At 42.6% G+C, this 18,603-nt stretch overlaps 1 long non-coding RNA gene across 1 annotated transcript; it reads left to right on the top strand.

Annotated features, from left to right (window-relative positions):
• The first annotated feature begins 7,018 nt into the window (after window positions 1-7,018).
• Window positions 7,019-16,794, top strand: LOC309335794. Its single transcript, XR_014153733.1, has 2 exons — window positions 7,019-8,232; window positions 15,388-16,794. It is a non-coding gene; the product is annotated as an uncharacterized lncRNA (long non-coding RNA).
• Window positions 16,795-18,603: the final 1,809 nt, after the last annotated feature.

The raw sequence follows: 18,603 nt of genomic DNA, 5'->3' as shown, positions 1-18,603 counted from the left end.
CTGAAGTTGAGCTGGCCAGCCTCATATTGCAAGCCACCTCATAATGGCAGTAGAGAGAGGGAAGGCAAGCAGCTTTCAAGTAGGGACCTTTTTGCCAAGAGCTTGGAAAATGGGAGAGTCTAGCTAACAAAGACATCCTTGAAAGGGAACATTCAAATTGCAACACATGAGTATCCACTAGAGGATGCTGTTTTATTGCAGTTTTAAGTTCCTTGATGCTAATAACAAGTAAGCCAAACAGATCTGTGCTGCTACCAGTACATATATTTGCTGTCAGTAGGGAAGTAAGAAATGGAGAATAATTTGAAAATTGCCTCACGCTGCCTTGGTGATCATACAGTATTAAGTCTCTTGGATTGCTATCCTGCCAGCTTCCTAAACACCATGTTTAAACTGAAAGCACTGTATCCTGTCTTAATAGTTCTGTGTCTGCAGTTTCTAACTTCCGTGTTGGATCCATTAGTATGCATCTCATGAAAAGAAACCTATAGTTGTTGTTTTTTAACCTCCCTGACTTTTTTGACCCTTGTGTAAATGCAAAACGTGCGTAAAACATGTTCAAGAGCAGCAAAAGTAACTCTGTAACCCTAGCTGGTACACTCCATTACATTTGGGGTCTTTAGCTAATTTGGTGCTAACATCATCTCTACCCTCAATCCTATTTTGCTAGATATCCTATTTTGCGCGCCCTCTCTTCTGTCACACTTCATGTATGCTTCTTCATATCAGCAGGGTTAGGGTACAGAAATCCCACTGTGACCAACTATTGCCAAAACGCACTCATCGTTGGTATTTGAATTGGAAAGATCAAGGAGTTTTCTGACAATGGGGACTATTATGCAGAGTCTCTCTGAATATGTGCAGGAAGTTCTAAGGAGTGAAGCGGGTACAAGATCAAAACCGATCCACCCCTTCCCCACCTTCCAGTGCAAAGAGAGCACTGTACCCCAGTGGTACAGCCAGCAGTCTGACGGATGTTAGGGCCACAGACGAAGAGAAACATTAAGACCAACTTCTAGTGCACAGGACCATGTGGCAGATGCCAAGTGAGTAATGGTAACACTAAGTTCGAGGAATAGGCTATTGAGTGCACATTTTCTGAATGAATTTGAAAGCATGTGAGAAGGAAGATCTATATTGCTAATGCAGGCCTTATCTGTGGCTCAATGACAGCATCTCTTTACGTCCCTCTCGCTCTCTAAAGTTAGATGCATTCAAGTAAAACTAGTAGCTAGCTTCCAAAGATAGGATGCTACATTGCCTTCCTTTGACGTCAGATACATTAATGTGAGTTGGCATCTGGGGTACAAGGTTCCCCTCTCCGTCCTATGTGTTTTCCCTGTTTCTTTGCTATTCTCATTCACTTCTTAAGTATCAAGTCATTAGGGGCCGATATCTGCTCCCCCACCCTCTCCAAAGTGCTTAGTATGTTTTAGGCACCCCATTAATGATAATGACTTTCATTATCTGCCTTAGGAAATGCTGCTGTTGCTTGAAACTATCTGCATTGAAATATTTATCCAGTGATGGTGCTGACCATTGCATCTCTGAAAAGCACCTGTGCTGCTGTGTCCTTACTGTATTGTGGATCTGCCTGCTCTTGTCCACAGTTTCACACTTGCAATATGTCGGTGAGAGCGCAGGCATAATGTTATGAAGTTACATAGTGTGTTAAAAACTGCATCCACTTGAACAGAAGCAACTTTTCTTTCCCAGTTCTGCTTTGCATACTGCAAAACAGAGCTTGAATGGAAATCCACTAAATCTGACGCTGAGGATCCCATCCTTAGCTGCTGTCTGCTAGTGATGGAATGCCCTCTTTCAGAGTTAGAAACTTATGTCATTGTCCAAACTCACCAAGCTGAGAAAAATGAAACAACTAGGTGCAATTGCAGTCTCTTTCCACTTCCACCACCTGCCCCAGCCATCTTCATTCGAACAAATGCAGTCCTAAAACAATCCACTGGGGGAAATAAATGCAGCTAAGCAGAAGAAATCAGCAATTTTACTTTTTATAACTGAGATGTAAAAATAATGAAGGACAGGTGAAACTAGGAGAGGAACCAAAACCCCCACAAACCTACCTAGATGGCTTATTTGTTCTTGAATGATGCAGCTCCATGCAAAACCGGGATCCAATGACATTTCTATTTCCAGCTTCAGCACAAATTTCAGATAATCTATTCAGAGTCAACACCACACAAACAAAAGTTGAAGTGCAAGCATACTAGTTGTAGCTCCACAACTTTGCATTTTACATACACCACCTGCTGCAGATACTTCAATCTCCTTCCGAAAACTCTGTTTCCTCTTTTGAGCTACTTTTGATACTACTTTGCATTCTCTCCTAGCTTCTTATGGGTGACATCGAACAATGTATGAGCAGACGGCTGCTCCTCTTCCACCACCCTGTAGCTCCCATGTGCACCCCACATCTTTACACCAGCTCTCCAAAGAAGATTTTGGAGGTGCCCGGGGATGGGTTGTAAGGGGGAGGAATGATAATTTAGTTAACTGCATTCAATCTGCTGCTAGATGGACAATACTGGTAGCTCTCATTCTCCACCTTTCCAGCACACACCTTTAATAATGGGGAAGGCTTCACTTGCCAATTTTCTGAATGCCCTACATCTGTTAGGCATGGGAACCCTGCTAGTAGCAAACATTAGCAGTGCAACTTATTGTTAGGAGAGCAGTGAACTCTTCCCTAAAACAAGGACAGAATAAAGTCTGCTCATGTGCTTTTTAGCAGCAGCTGGGTGCACAGAGGTTGTAAGTGAGGGATTTCACACCATGGATTTTAGCACTGGGTGGTGGGGGCAGGGGAGAGAGAAGCTTTCCCTGTTAAATTCTGTGTGTCGGGGCTGCTGCCTTTAATGTGAAAATTCTCTGTTGACGCAGGGAGCGACTAGTCCAAGCTTGATCATCCCATCCTATCAAGGGGAGTCAGGGAAGTAGGTTGGTCATTATTCTCTCTCATTTTAAGGGATGACCCCCCCACACACTTTTTTATTAATTGATTTGCCATAAGTAAAGAGAACTAACTTTGCACATCTCCGCGTGGAATACAGCTTAAAGACCAACCATTTCCCACAACTTTTCTCCTGATCCCCAGTACCCTTACTCGGAAGCAGATCCCCTGTGATAAATGAGGCTGATGTCCTAGCAGTGTCAAAGAGGTTGTAAGTAACAAAGGAAAGAAAACATCTATCCATTCCCATCCCATCTCAAATGCAGCATTGAGGATAATGCTTTCTGATGCAAATAGGCTTGCCCGCATCATTAATTTTAGGCTGTTGAGTAGCTAACGACTTTTATTAATGAATTCAACAGCAAAGATGTAGTGAACTGTTTTAAACCTGATAACTAATTATCCCTTTTGAGCATGAATGCATATATAGTGAAAACTGTTGCATAGCTGGAAGCAAACATGCATGGGGGGGTGGAGCAAGGGTGTGTCGGTTGGGGGCTCCTATAGGAGAGGCAAATGATTGGTGGAAGGGGCTGGGTTCAAAGGCTGTTTTTTGGTGTATTTATTATTAACAGTGAATCCTAAGCATTTCTTCTCAGATGGAAGCTCCACTGGCTTAAAGGGAAATTATTTCCAGGTACTTATGTATAGGATTGCTGCTGCCAGTCAGAATGGTCAATACTGAGTTAAATGGACAAATAGTCTGACATGTTATAAGGCAGTTTCCTACTATACCATCGCAGAGCCCAAGATTTTCAGGGATTTGAATTGCAACGCTTGTATACATCACAGAATTCTGGAGCAATGCTTGTGCAATTCTGATCAAAGGGTGCTGATGAAATTCAGTTTTTAAGTCCATAGATTTAAGCATTTCATGTGCTACTTAATTAAAGGATAGCTTTTTCTACTGTGGCCCAAAATCTAGGTAACACCTGTCTTTCTAATGATTTCCCTTGTTCCTAATAGGTGATCCAGGGCAGGGGTAGGCAACCTAAGGACCCAATCGCCTTCTCAATCCGGCCCACAGACAATCTGGAAATCAGCGTGTTTTTACATGAGTAGAATGTGTCCTTTTATTTAAAATGCATCTCTGGGTTATATTTAGGGGCACGGGGATTCATTCATTATTATTTTTTTCAAAATATAATAATAATAATAATAATAATAATAATAATAATAATAATAATAATAATATTTTGTACCCCACCCATCTGGCTGGGTTTCCCCAGCCACTCTGGGCGGCTTCCATAGAAACCAAAAATACACTAAAATATCACACATTAAAAACTTCCCTGAACAGGGCTGTCTTAAGATGTCTTCTGAATGTCAGGTAGTTGTTTATCACTTTGACATCTGATGGGAGGGCGTTCCACAGGGCGGGCGCCACTACTGAGAAGGCCCTCTGCCTGGTTCCCTGTAGCTTTGCTGCTCGCAATGAGGGAACCGCCAGAAGGCCCTCGGCGCTGGACCTCAGCGTCCAGGCAGAACAATGGGGGTGGAGACGCTCCTTCAGGTATACTGGGCCGAGGCCCACCACATGGTCTGAAGGACGGTGGACCGGCCCATGGCTGAAAAAGGTTGCTGACCCCTGATCTGGGGCCAGGATGCCTTAAGGGCAGGCTTATACCCCATGAACATTCCCCCTTACCTGCATAGGATTTTGAGGCCCTGCTCCAGATTTCCTTGCTGTCTGATTTGTAGTGGATGACAATCAAAGACATGGCCTTATTGGTGGTGATGCCTAGATCATGGAACATATAGTTTTATGATATCACACCTTGACCAGTGTGATCAGCAGTGTGCATAGCTGCAGCAGAGAAGTCCATCAAGAGTATTAGAGGCCTCTTACTCTCTAGTTATTAGCCTTTTCACAGTTGACAGCTACGAAGACTCTTTGCCCATACAGTTTGGTGTTAGGTGTTTATTGTCTCAAGACACAATACAAGACACACTATACACATACGCTGAAGAGATACTGGTGCATCATGAACTATTACTAAGTACGATTCTCTAGTCTTAGAGGTTAAACTTTAGATATCCAGATATACAGAGAGATCCACTCACTTAATCCAAACTCCTCACTTCTAACTGGTTGGTTTTATAAGCATGCACACACATTCTTTTGGAGAAAGTGAGGATGGATAGATAATGCCAGAAGTCTGTAGCCTTGAGCTGTTTCTAATAGCCCACCACAGCTGGCATTCTTCCCTGAACAGAATTCAGATGTGGGGATAAAGCAACTTCTGGCAATGCTCCTGAGTAATTAAAAAAAGGGAAGTAATTTAAAAAAATATTCCACCTTCCAGACCAAGCAGTTAGTGCAATTTTGCCCACATTTCCAAATTACACCAATGTGTAATTGCCTCCTTCCAAAGGAGGCTCACATGACTCCCTCAGTAATGGGGTTCAGATGACAAGTTAGACCCTGCTATTTTGGGGGGCATTTGAGATGGTGGGAAATAAACTGTTCCTTTTTTATGTCCTCATTCAGCCCTGTGATTTCTACTACTGTTCATGCTGTGACTGCATTGTTTGATTCTGTTTTAATATAGTTTGGTTGTTATATTGTAGTTAAGAGGCCTTGCAACATCAATTTGATAGAAAGTGGAATCTTTTTTCTTTTTCTTTTTCTTTTTCTTTTTTAATAGATAAGTCAATTCTTCCCTTTATTTAATTACTGAGGAGCATTGTCAGAAGGTGCCAAACTAGGGTAGTAAAGTTCCTCAACTAGTAGATGGTGCAGTGTGAGAGGGGGATGAAACCTTAATTTATCACAAAAAAGTCAATTCAACTTTAATTTAAAACCTTCAACTTTGCCACCAATGATTGGCTTACCGTATTTTTCCGTGTATAAGACTAGTCTCCCCTCCCCCAAAAAAATAATGTCCAAAATTTGGGGGCGTCTTATACACGGATAGATCTCTCCCCATTTTCTTAAAATGGAGTCCCCCGTCTTATACATGGGGGGCGGCTTATAGACGGGAAAAATAAAATACGGTAATTGTAGCATTTTCCCATTCTCTGTTTTTCTGAAGCCTCAGTGCTAATATGGAAGGGATGGGAGGACAGTATCAGTAGCTACCACTGGGAAGTCAGTTCTAAGAGCACCAGATTCCTGGAGATGATGTAGGATTTTGTGTGGACTGTAGAAGCAGCATCATGGGCAATATGAGGGACCTGGAAAGAAGAACACTGAATCTTCATATTTGACACCTGTTCATTGCACCAGTAGCTGAAATTCAGTGTGGATCCACAGCACTATTTGTCAGTTTCCATGTGTCTTTTGTGGTTAGCCCTGTTGGGCATTGATATGCTGCCAGATACAGTGAATTGCTCAAAATGTCTATGGCATGAATTCAAACTGTGGGCCAACATTAATCCAGCTAGCTGACTGCTCACCTGTTCTCCTGTAACCTGGGCATATATTGTGTTAGATGAACAATTCACCAAACCGGGATGCAATCTTCAAATGCTGGCAAAATAAATTCCCCCACCCCCAATAAAAGATAATTTGAGGAGTGTAAATTTATTTAAATACAGAAGCAGGAAATTAGCCAGGGAATTGGTTAAATGCCAAAGATGTTAAAGGTTTAGCAAAGGAGGCATGGGAAATTGCAGAAAAGTTTAATTGTTTGCATCTTTATCCACTATGGAATATTTAATTATGTAGTTACATATTTATTAGTTCAATTTTATAACTCATCCTTCCTTCCCAAAGGGGGCCTAGGGTGGCTCACAATAGTAAATTTACATTAAAGTGTTTTAAAACAATACTGTAACATATTTCAGTCATCAGTTAACATCAGCTTTATAAGAACTTCATAAAACTCTTTGGCCTGGATTAACAATAAGTCTGCATGCTTGCTGAATGCAGCTAAAGAGGGGGATCCCTTGGGAGGGAATTCCACAGCCAGGATGCTGCCACTGAGAGTGCCCTGTTTTAGGTCCTATGAGTAGAATCTCTTCCACAGCTTACGAATTTCAAGAGGTCTCAATGTATTGATGAAAATGCCATACTTGTTTCCCAAGTCATGTGAAACCTCTGCTGCTAGTACGGTGGTACCTCAGGTTACAGACGCTTCAGGTTATACACACTTCAGGTTACAGACTTCGCTAACCCAGAAATAGTACCTTGGGTTAATAACTTTGCTTCAGGATGAGAACAGAAATCACACAGCGGCAGCAGCGGGAGGCCCTATTAGCTAAAGTGGTGCTTCAGGTTATGAACAGTTTCAGGTTAAGAATGGACCTCCGGAACGAATTAAGTTTTTAACCAGAGGTATCACTGTACTGATGTTTTGAATTGGTCCCAGTAACTCACAAATAGCCAGTGGTGTGGCTTAAGGAAAGGAGATAATAGGATATTCTTTTGTTACACCATAAAAGGTAAAGGTAAAGGACCCCTGGACAGTTAAGTCCAGTCAAAGGCGACTATGGAGTGTGGCACTCATCTCACTTTCAGGCCAAGGAAGCCAGCATTTGTCCACAGACAGCTTTCCGGGTCATGTGGCCAGCATGATGAAACTGCTTCTGATGCAATGGGACACCATGATAGAAACCAGAACACATGGAAACACCATTTACTTTCCCTCCGCAGTGCTATCTATTTATCTACTGCCACTGGTGTGCTTTCGAACTGCTAGGTTGGCAGAAGCAATGGGAGCTCACCGTTGTGCTGATACAAACCACCAACTTTCTGATCAGCAAGCCCAAGGGGCTCAGTGGTTTAGACCACAGAGCCACTCGCTCCCTGTTACACCATAATCTAGCAGTGGTATTCTATATCACTGGTAACTTTTGGACTGTCTTCAAGAATAGCCCCGTGTAAAAGGCGCTGCAGTCATCTATCCAGGAGATTATTAGATCATGGATCACTGAAAACAAGCTCTCATTCAAGGAATTGCTGTAGCTGGTGAACCAACCAGAGCTGTTCAGTACTTAACATCTGAAACACTGTTATGAGGAATAATGTCTGAAGGTTTAATTGACAAGAAAGGGATTCAGGAATGAGCAAGGAAATCACCTTTTTCCTGTTCCAGGTGAACTGTAGAAAGTGTTATTCAAGTTTAATGTTTAATAATTATGTTTTCTAACATACAGATGGAGCGGTTAAGCTTTGACCCTCCAGGTATAGTTGGACTCCCTACTCTCACCATTCCTGACCATTGACTCTGTTGGCTGGGGCTAATGGGAGTTGGGATCTCTGGAGAAGGCTGGATCTGGAGTTTAGCCATGTCTGATACAGGAGAGCAAACCTTAATGTAAGTATTAGTATGCTTTCTTCCAACTCTATGATTCTATTAACCCCTTACCCCTTTCAAATCTCTTTGAGAAAGTAGCAAGTGAAGAACAGGAAACAGAGGCCAAGCAGAGTTTCAAAAATATAGGGAAATAAGGGGGGGGGTTTCCCAAATATAAATTTGGGGACTGTTGCTATTTGAGATTCATAAATGCTCTTGAGTTAGGAGTGAGCAGCCAGGATGGGGTTTGTAATCCAAAGCATCTGAAGGGAACCATCGATCTTCAACTGGTGGAGAGGGACTCTGATTCGGGATGGGTTGTGATAGCAGCAGTCAGACATACAAATATGTGGTTCAAAAAAATAAGATATGGGTCCCCAAATGCATATTTGGGTTAAAACTAGATCCTAGTTTTCAAAACCTTGAAGACTAGTGTTCTAAGCCTCACTTTGGAGACACACGCAAACCTCCAGGCCCATTCCTGTGTGGAATGTAATCATTATTTTACTATTTTAGATTACCATTTTAAATAGTACCCCCCAATCTCTCGTTCTGTACTGAATTTCGGGCCTCTTGCATCTATCTCTTTAGTATAGTGGTGTAAGTATGAATGACAAGACTAATAATCTCACCCCCGCTCTTTCTGGGCCCAGTAGCAGGTGTCCCAATACTTTCACTGAATGCCACCTTCCCCCCCCCCAAAAAAAATTATCAACAATCTTCCTTCAACAATGATTTATTATTGGCATAATTTGCCTTGGTACAATGAGCCAGCGAACATATTTCTGCACCCGGGTGACAGCCAGTTGATGGCTCTCCAGGCTCCTGTTTTATTTAGTGTTGAACCTCATATGATTTGGTTACATTTCTTCCCCCCTCCCGCTTCTCCCTCCGCCCCCCACCTCCCATCCTCCCCACCCAACCTTTTCTCATTTTGTTTTGTTTTGTATGAGTGTGTGTTTCGCATAACCCTGGGCCGGCTGACAGCGCTTGTAAAAACCAGAAGTCGATCTTGCCGTGGCTTTTTACCATTAATCAAGCTGCCTGGAATTGGAAAGTAACACTGACAGGCTTTTATCTTGGAGAGAAGGAGGATGGCAGATGTATTTTATGGTGGATGAGCCTTCACAGCTTCTATTAGGCTGGGACTTCAGTGGTACAAGGTGGTGGTTTGAAAGAAAGGGGGGGGAGAGAGAGAGAGAGAGAAGGGAAGAAGGGACGTGGAGGTTTGGAAAGGGGGATGTGTGGTGGGGGAGACCAGCCGGGAGAAGCAGGGAGAGGCCTATAGATAAATAGATCCGTCAGTCAGGCGATGTGAAGGTCTCTAGGCGGCCAGCCATTGTAGGTGACAGAAAAGGCAATCAAAGACAAAACAAATCAAAAGGTACATCTTATCAGCAGCAGGCCAGCTGGACTTCCACAGCACTCACAGGCCCTGCGGAGGGCAGGAGAAATTAATCGTGCTGTCGAGGCCAGAGAAATTGTCGCCGCTGAAGGTCCAAGTTCAGGCAAGCAGAGGTGGCCAACATTAAAGGAGAAAGAGAAGCGGGGGTGTTGGTGGTGGTGGGTGTTGTGAGGGGAGAGGAGAGAGAGAAAGCGAGCGGTGCTGTCCCACCAGCTCCCTCCTTCCTCTCCCACCCCCCTCCACCGGCCGCCTCGCTCTCCTGACAAGTGCATTCATCGTGAGATGATAGCTGGGCACCTATGATTGGTACCTTTAATAATATAGCCCTCGCTCAGCTGTCACCCTGAAAGAACAATTTTTCCTCCCGCTTTCCTCGATGCAAAGATACATTCATAATGAGAAGTGTGACAGAAAGTGGGAGCGCAGGGAGCCAGGGAAAGTTTGGAAGAGCATTAATCAAAAAGTGAAGCCGGGGGTGATGGCGGCTGCCGGGAGCGACAGTGCCATCAATATGGGGTTTGTGGATGGTGTGCGGACCTTTGGGTTGAAACTTCCTGTTACATTTGAGCCACCTCAAAGTGAGGATGCTCTCACAGCGGGGGAGGAGTGACTTTCTCCTTCCTTCCTTCCATCCATCCATCCCACAGAAACATCAACTTTGGAAACTTCATTTTTCTTCTTTGCCAAGAGGTTGTGATCAGAGCCATACTTGGTGAGCTAAAGCTTATGCTTTCATCTCATTGTAAAATCACAGAAACTCAATGTGTACCATTAGACTATGAGCATAATCTAATCCTTACAGCTATCCTTTTCTCCATTTTCTTGTTTTATGGGGGCAAGGAGTTTCTTAATCCAGAGCTTTCCAAACTTTTCACGTTGGTGACACGCTTTTTAGACATGCACCATTTTGCGACACAGTAATTCAGTTTTACTGCAAACTGAAGGTTAAACTAACCCCTTTCCAGCCCCAAGAGGAGTGCGGGGAGTGTTTGTGCAACACACCGACACACTGCAGCTGACACACTAACATGTCGTGACAAGCAGTTTGGAAAGTTCTGTCTTACTTCTTGCTTCATCCCTTCCATAAATGTTGGTTCAGAAGCTATGGGCCAACTTGTAAGGTAACCCTTAGTCACTTCATTCCCATGGGAATGAGTGCAAGGATGGGTGCACAGATCCATAGGCAAGAGTACTTCATCCTTGCAGTGACATTATGAGAAATGCAGGTTGTGCAGTGTTATTCTTACTGTTGGGGTCTGCCTCAAATATTGCCATTATATTTTCCTCACTCTGTTAAATTGAACCAGAATCCAGCCAGCATTATGCACATTAGGATCCTATTGAATTAAATGGCAGAGTTAAGCATATTCTTAGCTGGCTCCCATAGAAATACATGGAGCTTAGAGCACAATCTTTGCATGTTTATATGTGTTTGTGTTTATAGCAGGATATGGGACTTACTCCCATATAAATGTGCATAAGACTGCAGTTTAACTTTGCTTGGTTCATGTACTTGACATTTCTTCTACAGTGCTGCTGTCTCTGTTACGGATCCAGTGAAATAGTCTCTAAATCTTAAACTACAATAAAATGTTTAATTTTTAAAGTGCCACAGAATTCTGATTTTTGCCACAACAGACTAATACTGTTCCTTTTCTGGAACAGACCAAGAGTGACATTGTCATTTTCCATGTTGCCGTATATATTCTTTTATAGATTAGTGCTGAACTAAGAGGTTGTATTGTGTCATCTGACACATCAGCCTGTTTTTTTGTTGGCTGGTGTATCCAGGATTACCTTAATGTATTTAGAATTTTCTGCTGCCTTCATTCCACTCTTGAAGTACTGAGATCTTGTGGAGATATTTACATGCAATATCAGTAATAGGAAGATCACATTCCTGCAGCCTCAGATTACTATGGAGAGTATGACATATGTCCACATGACTCGTATGCTTTGTGGATGTAATGTTTGCTATTCAAATTATTATCTAGAAAGAGCTCAAGACTGACTCACATAATGTTAAGCAGGAACTAGTAAAGCTGCTTTCATATATTAATGCTTAAAAGAGTGAGCAAGCTTGGTCTATAGCTTGGTTCTACCATGTCAGAGCATTTTCTGATCAGCTGTAGCTCAGTAGTAAAGCATGTCTCCAGTCCTGAAACCCTGGAGAGTTGTTGCCAGTCATTGCAGCAGACCCTCCAAGGGTTGCTATTTTCCAGGGACGTCCCTGATTTAGAGAAGCTGTCCCAGTTTCTGATTCCATCCCAGAATGGCCCACTTTTCCTTAGGTCAGGGGTCAGCAAACTTTTTCAGAAGGGGCCGGTCCACTGTCCCTCACACCTTGTGGTGGGCCGGACTATATTTTGAAGGGGGAAATGAATTCCTAAGCCCCACAAATAACCCAGAGATGCATTTTAGATAAAAGCACACATTCTACTCATGTAAAAACATGCCGATTCCTGGACCGTCTGTGGGCCGGATTTAGAAGACGATTGGACTGCATCCGGCCCCTGGGCCTTAGTTTTCCTACCCATGCCTTAGGATGTCCCTATTTTCATTGGAAAAATGTTGCAGGGTATGGAGTTATCCAACCCCCGATCCGTCTGAAGGCAATCCTGCATAGGGAAGTATTTTAAATGTTTACTGTTTTATTATGTTTTTATATATGTTGGAAGCTTCCCAGAGTGGCTGGGGCAACCCATTAAGATATGTGGGGCATAAATAGTAAAATTATCATTATGGAATGGGACGTCCCTGTTTTCATTGGAGAAATGTTGGAGGGTATGGTCCACATATAGAATATCTGTCTCTTGTTTTATAATAACTCATTAAGAATAGAGGAGGGTGGAGGGGAGAGTCTCACCCCCTCAAAAAATGCACCAAAGCCCCCCACGCTACTCCATTGTCTGTGTACACAATGGAACTTCTTCCTCACCTGCCCCCTCCAACCTCCAGGAGGCCTCAAAATCAGCTTTTCCCAAACTTGTGTTCTTAAAAACAAGTGAGCCATGAGCCTCATTGGAAACTTATCAGGGGATTCTTCACTGTACTGGTAGAAACTTATCAGGGGATTCTTCACTGTACTGGTAGACAAGTTATATTGAAATAAAGTTAGCTCACCACTACTGATTTTCCTCTTAGTGGGCAGCTTTAGAAGACAATTGGACCACTGCCCATTTACTGGAGGCAACGGTTGAGCTCAACTGGACTTGACAGTGCTCTGAGCAGGGCACACAATACATGCCCCACAATCCTTTGCAATGTGCAGGAATTTTGGGGCTGATGAGAAGATATAAAAGTAGTTGCTGAAGGTTGAAATTTTTGAAAACCACTGCTTAAAAATTGAACAGAAGACTGACAATGTGCTTTGCCCTCCCTCCATTCCCCACCCAAACACTTTTGCAATGTAATTGCAGATAAATAAATACATAGCCAAGATACCTAAATGGACATGTTTGCAGGACCTTTTCATCTTCCGGTCACTGCTCTATAATACTTTCTCAAAAGAAAAGCAGGGAAATACGGTGTCAGAATCCTCTAGTTGTTGCTGTTTCTTGGATAGCTTTCCATAAGTATCTTCCAAGCAACAGCAACTTTACATCTGTAAAATGGAAACAAGTGTGTGTGTGTGTGTGTGTGTGTGTGTGTGTGTCTAATGATGAACAAGATAAGGAAATGTTATTGCTTCAGCCTCAGGCCGAGAATCCAATTAAACAATGATGTTCTCAGTCCCTGGCTTCTGGTGTTCACGTCCCCAGTTTTCCTAACAGACTTTGAGTTTATGCTGTGGGTAATGACAAATCATCAATCACCCTCATAAGCTGACACTGAGAGGGCCCTGGCAACATCAGAATCTAGTGTTATTTCAGTATGTAACACAGGTTTGCATTTTTAAAGGCTGAAAATTAAGTAGGGCTGATATGGTCTACATTTGGCTGCCCAGTGCTGTTACTGTGGCATGACTAAAGGTGATAAAAGAGGGCGCTGATCTCCAAAGCAGTAAAACTCTTGCTGGTTACCTGTCACATCCTTGTATGCACCTGAGTTAAATTCCTAATGTTTACATACAAACTGCCAATCCTGTCCCAATAAGCCTCTTTCTGCCTTGAACCATCACCACAAGACAAGCTTTCCTTATTAGGGAGGGATTTAACGGCCACCCCAATCCAATTAGTCTAGTAGAGGGGGCTGGATGTCATAGTCCTTTGCCCCAATCCAAGGAAGTGACACGTGTGAGTAATGAAAGGACAGACAGGACAAAGTTTTCCACAAATCCTACTGCTGAAGAAACAAGCTGATCCATTTAAACAGCTACTAGTCTCTTCAGCAGGAGTAGGAATAATAGAAGCAAACACAGGAAAACACACAGCTCCAGTTTAATGCAGCATTCTTTCTCCACTTGTTGCAGTGTGGATCCCAGCTTATATTAGGGATTGATACAAAATGCTTCAGCTTTCTGACCTCTTTCCTCTTCCAAGTGCCCTCCCCAAGGAGAAACCAGTATAGTCTTTCTTTTAAAATCAAATTTATTACTTTAAAAAAGAACAAAAAAAAACCTTTTAGCATTGTGGCATCACAATAAAGGAGGCTGCATGGGACAGTTTGGTGCAGTATTTTAAAAATAGGATTCTAAAAAATAACCAAACGTGTGTAAGGGGAGACAACAACCCCCCCCAAAATGTGTTAGCCACCCCTGGCATTTGGTATTGTTTCCTGACTCTAATTGTTCCTTGTCTTGTGGACATCTCTGGTTCTTTACTTGTCCCTGTTCTCTTTATTGTACAACATGTGTTAGGGATGATGCATAAGGTGGGTCAGTCTGGTCTGCACATACACACACACACCTGTGGTGCTGTAGTCTAAACCAGAGTCTCTTGGGCTTGTTGATCAGTAGGTTGGTGGTTCAAATCCACGTGAGGGGGTGAGCTCCTGTTGCTCTGCCCCAGCTTCTGCCAACCTAGCAGTTTGAAAGCACACCAGTGCAAGTGGATAAATAGGTACTGCTCCAGTGGGAAGGTAAACGGTGTTTCAGTGCGCTCTGGCACTTGTCACAGTCCTCCATGCACCAGTAGTAGTTTAGTCATGCTGGCCACATGACCTGGAAAGCTGTCTGTGGACAAACAGTGGCTCCCTTGGCCTGAAGTGAGATGAGCGCCGCACCCCAGCCACCTTTGACTGGACTTAAGTATCCAGGGGTCCTTTACCTTTTTACCTTACCTTACTGCACCAAAAAAGGCAGGGCACACATAATTTTGAAAACCTTTTATGGTAACCTGCATTTTTATTGTAGCTTCTCTCTCCCTCTCTCTCTCTTGGTAAGGCTGAAACACTTCTTCTGCATTTTTAACCTTTGGAAGAATGAGAGTGACCTGAAGTGCCTCGAAAAGCTTTTACATTAACAAAAACATCAAGCATGGGGAGAATGCAATTTCAGCACTTCATATTGATATGGATGCAATCATCCTTCAAGCTGCTTTGCCAGTGCACACTGTGCCATTTGCATAGGGGGCACGTACACTGGATTTATGTGTAGTCACTTCCTTAGGGCCGTATCCCAGTAATGACGAGACCCACAACCTGAAGGGAAATCACCACTGCTGAGCTTATAATATTCAACTGGTTCCTGCAGCTCCCACCCACCTCGGGTTTAATATTAGAACTATTTTTCACACCGAAACTGAAATAGTACAAAATATGGGCCTGCTGTAATTGTTGTTAGATTATGTGTCACCCTGATAAGATGTAACAAATATTTTCCTACCCTGCAGGGCCCGTTTCTCTGTGGTTAATGGATGGAGAAACTTCTCATAGTCTGCAGGCAATCGGTCGTAAAAACTTCGCTCTGAAGATTAATGCAATAAGTGCAGCACTTCTGGAAAATGGGCAGAGCTGAATTAAAATAATGCAGTTATTTTTTTCCAGATTTAATAAGAAACCTTAAGCAACCGAGATGGGATTTCTCCCTCTGCTAGATCATCGTGTCCTCCATATATAAGAACACTCTTATTTCGATTGATTTTAAAGGAGAATTACAGTTATAGTGCGTGGTGCTGTTATTCTTTCAATTGAACTGTTTATCAGTTATATGACGGCCATTTTCATGGGCAGAGCTTTGACACCAGTAATTCTGATGGGAATCACTTAATAGACCAGATAAACATTCAGGTACAATTTAGCATTCAATGGTTGCTGTTGTTTTAATCCTTTATATTACAGCTTGGTTGGTTTTCCTGGATTTTTAAAAAATACCTGCTCTTTATGAAGCATGGTGCTTGTCTCTTTGCAAACTGTTCCACAATAAAATAAAATATATGGAATGGAATCAAACAGAGGCAAAATCTGATGCCACCATCTAGCCCTTGTGCTGCCTGCCCAAAGCTGGCTAAGTGAAGTGCTGGGCTTTGGGAAGGAGGCGTGAGTATGGTTGCCACATGTCCAGGATTTCTCAGGCATATCTGGAATACTGCAGTTGGCAGCAGTGTAGAAAATAGGAAAAATGTCTGGGAAAATCCAGACTTATGGCAGCCCATGTCGGCAGTGCTGTTTTTGCCGATTTCCCATAAAAATAGATCAAAAACTGCTAATTTTGCTCAACAACTTTTCTGTCCGAATTTTCAGTTTGAAATATGGCACCCCTAGGTGTGAGACTCTGGCAGGGTCCTAGATCCCTCACACCTCCTTCCCAAACCCAGTGCCTCTTTACCCGTCTTTGGGAAAGCAGCACAAGGGCTGCAGGGTGTTGTCAAATGTTTCTGAGGGCTGACGAGAAAGGCTTTGAGGGCTGCATGGTATACAAATTTAATTACTACTGCTGCTGCTGAACAGCCCTGCTCTAACACAATAATCTCTGCTTGCACAATGGAACTTCCCTCTCTCCTCATGAGGGTCAGAGGGAGATCCCAAGTGCTCATTGTACATGTTTGCAGGTTCTGTATTTAACAACTTTGCTATACAAGAACACACATGCTTGTTTCCAGGCCAGTTCAAGGTACTTACCTTTAAAGCCCTAAATGGCTCAGGCCCAGACCTTCTAAAATAATCTCTCCTATAATTGCATTTATATAATTGTTTTGATTTTTACATTGTGTAGATGGATAACATTTGTGTTGTATTTTGTAAACCACCTTGTTTTCTGATGAGGGGTGGTGTATAAATTAAATACACAAAGAAACAAAGACCACTCTACCTGCTACCTGCTCCCTAAGATCCGATTATGAATTTCAAATACGTTACTTGTGTGTGTGGTCCAACAAGCAACTGAAATCTGATATATAAATGACTCACACTTCTGACTGATGCAGAAAGGAAAACTTATATGACATTTTTTTCTTAAGAAAAATTAATCCTTATCATTTTATGGCGAAGGAGCAGGTGATGTTCAAGTCCCTCTCTTCGTACTGTACTTAGATATACAAGTGACTTGTGCATGTACTTTTTGTTTTAGGACACATGAAAAGTTTTGAGAAAAGTACTTTGCTCTGGAAATCTCCATGTACCATGAATAATTATGGTGAATCAGCTCAACTTCTCAGGCATGGGCATTCTTTATAAAAAGCATTAAAATAGATCTCACAAGAGTATCATAAGTGACAAATTTACAGGAAACCTCACCATACCCAGAAGCAGATGATTTACGTAAGAGTTGTTCAGAGCAAACAGACTTCAATACACTGCAGTTTTTCTGGCGAGGATTTTTTTTACTGCAGTTTATTTTCACTATCATTCATTACAAATTTGATCTGCTGCCATTTAGCTTTAGCTGCATGAGGAAGGATCAGGGGCAGATGACTTGATCATAAGAAACCATTAGAGCTGTATGACAAATGAAAGGGGGATGGCCAATGGTGATTGTCCTCTGCTTGTAGGAAATCCATCAGCAGAATGAGGCAATTTTTAGCTATTGCCATCAAAATCCTATACTCCCCCTTATATCTGCTCTGGAGAGTCCCTCAACCTTTTGCTGAAGTTTTATAGGGGGCATGAAGTGCTGCAAAGGGAAGGAGAGATTGTCAAAAATAGCCTCCCACTTTGTTCCATCTGGGAACACTCACCATTGGATACTGGTTGTTGCTATAAAGAATGCATTAGGTTCTCAAAGGGCTTAGCTGGCAAAGCCTGATTAGAAGCACTGCTAGTTGCATCAGAGAAGTCTACACAGACCTCAGTTTGGTACATTCAGCAGCAGCACATACTTCACAGAGGCTTGCATTCTTCTGTTTAGAATGAACTATGTGTGTCATAAACTTCACAATTTTGTTACATTCAAAATAGTAAACTGGAAGTTCAGTTTTAATTTGGGATTGCATACATCATACCAATCATTATTGTTGTGAAGGTTAGCTTAGTGAAAGACACACAAAGCAACAACTATGGAGAAGAAAGTGTAGAGTGTGTAAGAATTCTTCCGTTTCCATCAGTGCCAAGGTTTTTGAAGTTATTGGCTATCATCTAACATGGGCTTGGGCGTAAATGTGTTTAGCAAACTGTTGCTTGCAATCATGTTAGAAAACAACAATTTGAGTGAAAAGTTGATAGTATGAAACACATTGTATAAGCTTCATGGAGTGGTATTAGATCTCTAAAGGAATTTTGGGTTGCAGCGACTAAACATGGCCCACTAGTGCAAGGCCCCTCAAGTGTCTGCGCTCTGTAAGCATCATTCTGTGATGCTGCTCTCTACTCAAGTCACACTGAGAAGGAGCAGGGGTTAGAATTAAAGGCCCATTTGTTCCCCACCAACTCTAATTCCAGACAGACATACTCAGTGCTTGTTGCAAGACTGGACACCAGAGATTTTACTCTTTCTAGACAAGATCAGTCTTTTAAATAGCTGTCCAGGAGGCAATCTACCCCATCACACCTCCACTTGCCCTGCTCTTCCATGCTTCCTCTCCCCTGGTGCTACTGTACTTGAACTGTCTGTCCTGGAAACAGCCACCCATGCGTCTGCCATATTCCTGTAATTAATACAGCACAGATATTTA

Source organism: Podarcis erhardii, assembly GCF_964252035.2.
Source record: "Podarcis erhardii genome assembly, chromosome: 2".
NCBI classification, from domain to species: domain Eukaryota; kingdom Metazoa; phylum Chordata; class Lepidosauria; order Squamata; family Lacertidae; genus Podarcis; species Podarcis erhardii.
Note: the sequence above shows the minus strand (reverse complement) of the source record. Positions and strands in the feature narration are given on the sequence as shown.